The sequence below is a fragment of the Capsicum annuum genome, chromosome 12 (assembly GCF_002878395.1).
Source record: "Capsicum annuum cultivar UCD-10X-F1 chromosome 12, UCD10Xv1.1, whole genome shotgun sequence".
Lineage (NCBI taxonomy): Eukaryota > Viridiplantae > Streptophyta > Magnoliopsida > Solanales > Solanaceae > Capsicum > Capsicum annuum.
Window position 1 is genome coordinate 99,888,767 of NC_061122.1, and position 8,250 is coordinate 99,897,016.

General features: G+C 36.1%; 1 non-coding gene across 1 annotated transcript; it reads right to left on the bottom strand.

Annotated features, from left to right (window-relative positions):
* Positions 1–974: 974 nt before the first annotated feature.
* LOC124889850 lies at positions 975–1,080 on the bottom strand. Its single transcript, XR_007048764.1, has one exon. It is a non-coding gene; the product is annotated as a small nucleolar RNA R71 (small nucleolar RNA).
* Between the last annotated feature and the right edge of the window lie 7,170 nt (positions 1,081–8,250).

Genomic DNA, 8,250 nt, shown 5'->3' on the forward strand with positions numbered 1-8,250 from the left:
ATAGAATTATATGATTGTTCAATGTGCCTCAACCCTGAAATTCTCATCATTATTGTTTGCAACCGTTACTTTCTTTTCTATTGTCACAAATTACTAATTTTTTTTATAATTTTTATTCATAATTTCACAATCATCTTGATACTTTACAATACTTAATACCTCTTGTCTAAAACTAAAATTTGGTTAAATTGCTAGTTGAGTATTCCCTGTGGGAACGATCTCGGATTGTTTGAGTCACTATATTACTTGTACAATCACGTGCACATGCGTGTGCATTTGAGCCGCAATAAGTTTTTGACACCGTTTTCGGGGACTAGTATAATTAGTACTTTGCTAATTTTTTGGTTTTTGATAATAAGTTTAAGTGTTAAAGACTTAATCTTAGCGGCCAAATTTTTGCCGTATTAGCTGACTACAGGATAGGCGAGAGATAAAGAGTTGGTAGAGTCTTTTGTAGAACCAGAACTGATATTTCATCTAAGGCAAAGAGCTCAGTATCCCATTCATCAGGTTTAAATAGCTCATCCAGTTGATCCAAATGATCTTATCAATCCAAATGCCGAAAATGTCCTAGCTCCAGTTATCCTAGCTATTCCTATTCAACCAGCTACTAGACCTATTCGAATGGTGGCAATCCCACTCACAAACCTTGCTACTAACAGTATTCGCAAGCTTGAGCCAAGTGGTGGATTTGAATTGAAGCAGAACATGGTGCAATTACTGAATTCAATGGGTCAATTTTCTGGCCTTTCACATGAAGACCCACAATAACACATACAGACCTTCCTAGAAATAACTGATACTTACATCCTTGTTGGGGTGAGTACTGATTATGTCAGATTAACACTTTTCCCTTTTACTTTAATTGGGAAAGCAAAGAGGTGATTACATATTGAACCACCACTCTTCATCTTTTTTGGAAAGATCTTGCTCGAAAGTTCCTTATTCGATTATTTATATCTAGGAAGGATGCACGTCTGAGAAGCAAGATTCTGAGTTTTAGACAGAAAGAAGGAGATAATCTCTACCAAGCTTGGGAGAGATTTAAAAGTATTCTGAAAAATGCCCTCACCATCATTAGTATAATGATGTCCTTGTTCATACTTTCATTAAGGGGTTAGAGCGAAATGCCAAGATTCTCTTGGATTCAGCAGTAGGTGGGCAAGCTCTTGAGAAGACTTATGAATAATTATACACACTGCTGAATCGAATTTCACAAGAAAATCCTGAATGGCATGCTGACTCGAGGAGTGCTCCTAAGAAGGTTGCAGGGGTATTAGAGATAGACTAGTTTACTGTATTATCAGCTAAAATCGCAGCAATGCAAAATCACATGCTTACTCAGCTTAATAGCACAAAGTTAGGGATTCCACAAACAGTAGCTACAGCTAATGTAGTCCAACATGTGATTTCTTAGTGTGAGATTTGTGGAAGTAGTGAGCAAGCAACAGATGCTTGTACGACAAAGCTAAATTCTTTTAATTATACAAGGAATGGGAATATTCAGAGACAATAGAATTTTAATAATACATATAATCCCAACTGGAGGAACCAGCCTAATTTCTCATGGGGTGGAAATCAAGAATAGAACAATAATCAGTATAAAGGGACAATGCAATATAATTAACAACGGGTTCAAAATACTTAGGCTGCTACTCAAAAAAGTAATATGAAGAAGATGATGAAGTAGGTTTTACCTAACCAAGCGTAGTTTGCAGTAGAGTTGAAGAATCAACAATTGCAGTTTGCAGCAGAGTTGAAGAATCAACAATTGCAGTTCACAGCAGAGTTAAAGAGACAATAGTTGGTTACTAGAAATTTGGAGTTGCAACTTAGACAAATTGTAGGAGCATAAAATACAAGACCTCAAGATGACTAACCTAGTGATATGGAGACAAATCCTAAATAGGTAAATATAGCTACAACAAGGAGTGGGTTGTAGTTAAAGGAGGTGGTACCTGAGCAGGTTAGTCCCACAGTCACTGATGATGATTCTAAAGACAAGGAAGAGAAGGAGGTCAAGAAAAAAATCTGAAAATGATGAAACTCGTATGGAAAAGAAGATCTACCTCTAACATTTCCTCAAAGACAAAGGAAACATCAAGATGAGGCCGGTTATAAGAAATTTTTGGATCTTCTAAAGTAGGTTCAAGTAAATCTTCCTCTTGCTGATATTCTACAGAGTGTTCCAAAATATGCAAAATACCTGAAAGATATAGTGGCGAACAAGAACCGATTGACAGAGTATGCTACAGTTGCACTTACTAAGGAGTGTACATCCAAGATACAAAACAAACTACCCATGAAGCTAAAGGATCTAGGTTGTTTTACTTTATAGATCACTATTGGGTAGACCATCAGTGCTCGTGGATTATATGAATTAGGGGCTAGCATAAATCTTATGCCCACATCTTGGTACCAGAAGATGGGTATTGGGATTCCTAAACCCACCATTATTGTTTTGCAGTAAGAAGATAGGTCCCTTGCTAGACCGGATAGAATTATTGAAGATATCTTAGTGCAAGTGGGATCACTAATCTTTTTGGTGGACTTTGTGATTCTTCACTTTGAAGTTGATCCAGTTGTTCTAGTTATTTGAAGTTGATCCAGTTGTTCTAGTTATTTTGGAATTCCCCTTCCTAGAAATAGGGCAATCATTAATTGATGTAGAAGTAGAAAAGATGACTATAACGACCTGGGACTACCCCCTAGTCATCACACGGTGCTTATGACCCCGAAGGACCACAGGCTAACCCATAAATGATATCTGTTGAGCACTAAATAGTAATACTATAATTAATGCAAAAAAATAGGATGAAATGCTATAAGGTTCAAAACATCTAAAATACTGATAAAATATAACATCTATAAAACTAAATATTGTCTAAAAATCTAGTCTGAAAAGCTTCTAACTGAATCTGTCTGAAAGTGGAGTTTATGGGACAATCCCCTAACTAACTCCATCTACTAAACTACTATATCTACTAAAATATGAAATAATAGAATATCCCCGAATGATGAGGACTCACTGCTAAATCTATTACTGCTGGCCGAATCTATATCTACTATGCGTGGTCAGGAACCTGAGCGTCCAAACCTGTGATATGGAATATCATAGCGTAGGAAAGTATGTGTCAGTATATTGGAATGTAATAGTATGCTAGATGAGGTAAGGCTGAATGCAAGGGTTTATATGCATGAACAGTAATTACTAAATGATATAGAGTAACTGAATATGAGAGTACATAGATAACTGAAACTACTGTAAATACTGAGTATGTAATATTGCACATATATGTATACTATAACTGAGCTTTTTTGAAACTAAGTACTGAGTTCTGATAACTGAGTAACTGATATTTGAAGTTACTGATACTGATTGACTGTGTCTGACAGTTCTGATTCTGTAAAACTGAACTGAGTTCTAAACTGAAGGCTGAAACTAAAACTTTGGGAGGTAATCATCTAACCGATATGCCCCAAATAAGATAAGATAACTGAGTTGGGGTCCAATTTGTAACCCCAATTGGAAGGGTGTCATTACCGTGCCACAGGTAAAGACAACTATTGTAGAGTCAGTCCTAACTAATGGGTGACCCCTGGGATCAGTGCTAAACTAATGGGTGATCTCATAGTATGTCAGTCCTATCTAATGGGTGATATCTCATAAACTACGCTGGCTACATACTTCTGGAACTTAGGGATTGCTTTTAGGGACCCAATCCTAGCTAACGGGTGAGACCCCATCACTAGGCTCACTCGGTACTGAATCTTGCTCCCAATTGAAAGACATTAATCTAATTATATTGAACTATACTGGGTTGATATAGAGTTTACTGAGTTTTTCTAAGTTTTGTAACTGGCTGAGAGTACTACTGATCGTGACATGATTGATACTATCCTATCACTGACACTGGATCTAAGTGAAAAGCTAAATTGTCGAGTATTAAATACCCCCAGGACTCGATAGCATGAAAAGTAAATAAAAGCATCATCTTGAATAACATAACAATTTTCACTTGGTCATAATTCATTCATAGAGACATTTCATCAAACACTTGTAATGTATTAACTTGTACATGGATGGGGAATACATGTTAGCATGCTATAATGGCATTATTTCACTTCCATAGACAATTTATCAAACACATAAGAAGCATACTTGGTTTATTAAATCATAAACACTTAGAGTTAACATAGTTACAACAATCAACTTGCAAATTGAAGGGTGTATCATGAATATCATGTAATTCAACACATACTAAAATCAAATCTTTGAACTTCTAATCTAAATCATGGATTAAAACTCAAACAACACCATGAATATGAATTTAATCTAATTCAAATATGGAAATCATAAATCATAAATCTTGTATTTTGAAAAAGGAGTCTTGGGCTCTATGGAAGGTAAGGATCCATGGATGAGCATCTAATACACCTTAATTTGAGAGCTTTTTGGAGAAATTCTTGGCATTGACCTTAATTATTGAGAGCTAAGGTTTTTTTTTCTTGAGAGAGAATTATCTTTTGATTTTAGGGAAAAGTGAATAATAAAGGGTTTAATCATTTTTAGGGATTAAATCCCATATATGGATAAATTAAAATAATGGGTAAAGACTGTTTTAACCCGTAGAGCAACTTTAACTTTTCATGAAATTTTTTCGATCTGGACCCCTGGCGTGATGCGCCACTATCGCGCCAAGCCACTGGAAAATGACTATTGCAAAATTGGATGATGACGCGACACGATGGAATTATGTTGCCACCTTGGTTGCGACCTGGAATTTCACCGTAATGCGATGGTATTGCGTTGGAACACTAGAAAAGGACAATTCTAAAATTGAGCCTTGGCTTAAAGCACCAATATCATAGAGGCTCACTGGTTTTTGAGAATTGCCATTTTGGCTGGCTCTGCGATGCGCTGATGGCTCAGGTGGTACACTGTCTTTCTAAAATGCTCATTACTCTTCGCTCGGGTGTTGGATTTGGGAAAATTTTATATTGATGGAAATTTTATTCAATTTCCCATACAATGAAAAGTCAAAATCTTAAAAATTCCATATGTATGAAAGTGTATTAATCTTTAAAGCAAGTCTTTAATATTTTTGGGATAAATTTAAGCTAGGTAAAAGTACGAGGTGTTACAATGGCGATGAGAGTGCATGATAAAGTAGAGATTTTTTATGTATTAGAGGTGTTAAAATTGCCTACTATATATGACGAGTTGTCTATGATATCCGTTATAGACCTTAAGTCTGATTATAAGATATTGTTGTCTGATGATTCACTAGAGCGAGTTGGTAGGTCGTGATCTTTATGGAGATATGTAGGAACTGGAATTGGCCCAAGTCATGAATTTGGCAGTGGTTAAAATACGAAAGCTTCCTTTTGAGCCATTGAATAGATCAATTGGCCCATCCTTCAAAGCTTTAATTTATGAAGCTCTAAAATTAGAGCTTAAGGTTCTTCCTTCTTACTTGAAATATGTTTACCTTGGTGATAATGATATGTTACATGTTATTTTGTTTGCTTGTTGATCTAATATGCAGGTAAACAAAACAATGACAGTTTTGAAAAGAAGGAAGAAGGCGATTAGGTGGTAAGTGTCTAACATTACAAGGATAAATCCATCTTTTTGCATGTACAAGATATACATGAAAGAAGGTTTCAAACCAAGGGTTCAGCAATAACATAGGTTGAATTCAGTGATGAAAGACGTGGAGAGAAAAGAGATCATCAAGTGGCTCAATAATGGGATTGTTTGTCCAATTTTAGATAGCAAGTGGATAGGCCCAATACATTACGTCCCAAAGAAATATAGGATGAACTTGGTTACCAATGAATCAAATGATCTAATTCCCACTTGCTTGGTGACTGGATGGAGAATCTGTATTGACTATCGGATGCTAAATAAAGCCACTAAAAATGACCACTATTTGATCAGATGTTGGATAAGTTGGCAGGGTAGCAGTACTACTATTTTCTTGATGGTTACTCGGGTTATAATCAGATCACCATTATGCCTGAGGACCAACAGAAGACAACTTTTACTTGTCCATATGGCACATATGCATTCAGACGCAAGCCTTTTGGCCTCTTCAATACACCTACAACATTTCAGAGGTGTATGATGGCAATTTTCTACAACATGGTTAAAGAATTTGTCGAGGTATTCATGGATGAATTCTCTATTTATGGTAGTTCTTTTGATGTATGCTTGCAGAATCTAGATTGAGTCCTAGCTTGATGTGAAGAGACAAATCTAGTGATAAATTAGGAAAAATGCCACTTTTTGATTAAGAAAGGAATAGTCATTGGACATAAAGTGTCATGAAGAGGACTTGAAGTATATAGAGCTAAAATTGAAGTGATTGAAAAGCTTTCACATCCAGTCACAGTAAAAGGAGTGCAAAGTTTCTTAGGACATGCAGGAGGTTGCAAGCCCGATGTGTAAACTATTAGAAAAAAAGCCAAGTTTGATTTTGGGGCTGATTGTCAAGAAGCATTCAAGAAGCTAAAGAAGAAACTGATTGAAGCACCCATCTTGATTTCTCCAGATTGGGAGTTGCCATTTAATTGATGTGCGGTGCCAGTGATATGGCTGTTGGAGCAGTTTTAGGGAAAAGATAAGACAAGGTATTTTCTCAATTTAATGATGCCGAAATGAATTATACAGTCACTAAAAAGGAGATGTTAGTAGTGGTTTATGCATTCGATAAATCTAGAGCGTACTTGGTGGGCACCAAAGTTATTGTTCACACAGACCATGTAGCTATCAAGTATCTCTTCAATGAAAAGGATGCAAAGCCTCAATTTAGGTAGATTTTATTAATGAAAGAATTTGACTTAAAGGTTTGTGATAAAAAGGAGCAGAAAATCAGGTTGCAGACCATTTATCAAGGCTAGAGAATCATGACCACATTGTTGATGGCACTCTTTGTATTCGGGAAGAGTTTTCAGATGAAAAGTTATTGTCTATAAGGTGATTGAAATTATGTGGTATGTAGAAATTGTAAACTTATTAGTGTGTGGGCTTTATCCTCCAGAAGCTACTACTCAACAAAGAAAGAAATTATTTCATGATTCTCATGCTTACAATTGGGATGAGCAATATCTATTCAAGTAGGTCCTGATGGAATTGTACGCAGATGTTTTCCAAAAGCTGAATTTAAAAAAGTGCTATAAAAGTGTCATTCATCTCCTTATGGTGGACATCATGGGGGTGAAAGAATAGCCAGAAAGTTTTGCAATCCATTTTTTTGGCCTACCTTATTTCAATATGTAGTAGCTTTCATGAAGAGTTATGATCAATGCTAGAGGTTAGGTACAATTTCAAGGCATTATGAGATACCGCTAACAATATCCATAAAGTTGAAGTATTTGAAGTTTGCGAGATTGATTTTATGGGACCTTTCCCACCATCAAATGGTAACTTATACATCTTAGTACGGGGTTGATTATGTATCTAAGTGGATGGAAGCTTCAGCATGTCTGATTAATGATATGAGAGTTGTTTTGGAATTTGTGAAAAAGTACATATTTTCCTGATTTGGCACTCCCAAAGATATAATCAGTGATGGAGGTATGGATTTTATTAACACATGGTTTAAAAGTTTTTTAGCTAAATATGGTGTTAGGCACAAGGTGGCCACTGTGTTCCATCCACAAACAAGTGGTCAAGTTAAGGTATCTAACAGAGAGATAAAGCAGATACTATAGAAGTTTGTTAATAGGCAACGAAAGGACTGGGATGAAAAGCTAGATGATGCTTTATGGGCGTACCAAAGAAAGCCTGTTATTTTCCTGTAGAGCTAGAACAATAAGCTTATTAGGCAGTTAAAAAGTTGAATCTTGAGATGAATGCCATGGGAGAGAAAAGATTGTTACAGCTTGTTGAACTTGATGAATTTCGTCTCCACGCTTATAAAAATGCCAAACTATACAAGGATAAAACCAAGAGATGGCATGACAGGCGAATTCAGGATAGAGTGTTTAAACCTGGACAACTTGTTTTGCTATTCAATTCAAGGTTAAACTTGTTTCTAGGTAAATTATGGTCTAAGTTGTCTGGGCCTTTTGAGGCGGTACAAATGACGCCTCATGGAGCTGTTTAACTGTGAAATAAAGAGAATACTGAAAACTTTTTGGTGAATGGACAACATGAGAAGATTTATGGGGAAAATCATAAAGATAAGCAAAATATGTCCATCACCTTTGCGAATGAGTGAGGTTGAGCTGATTCTTGCCATG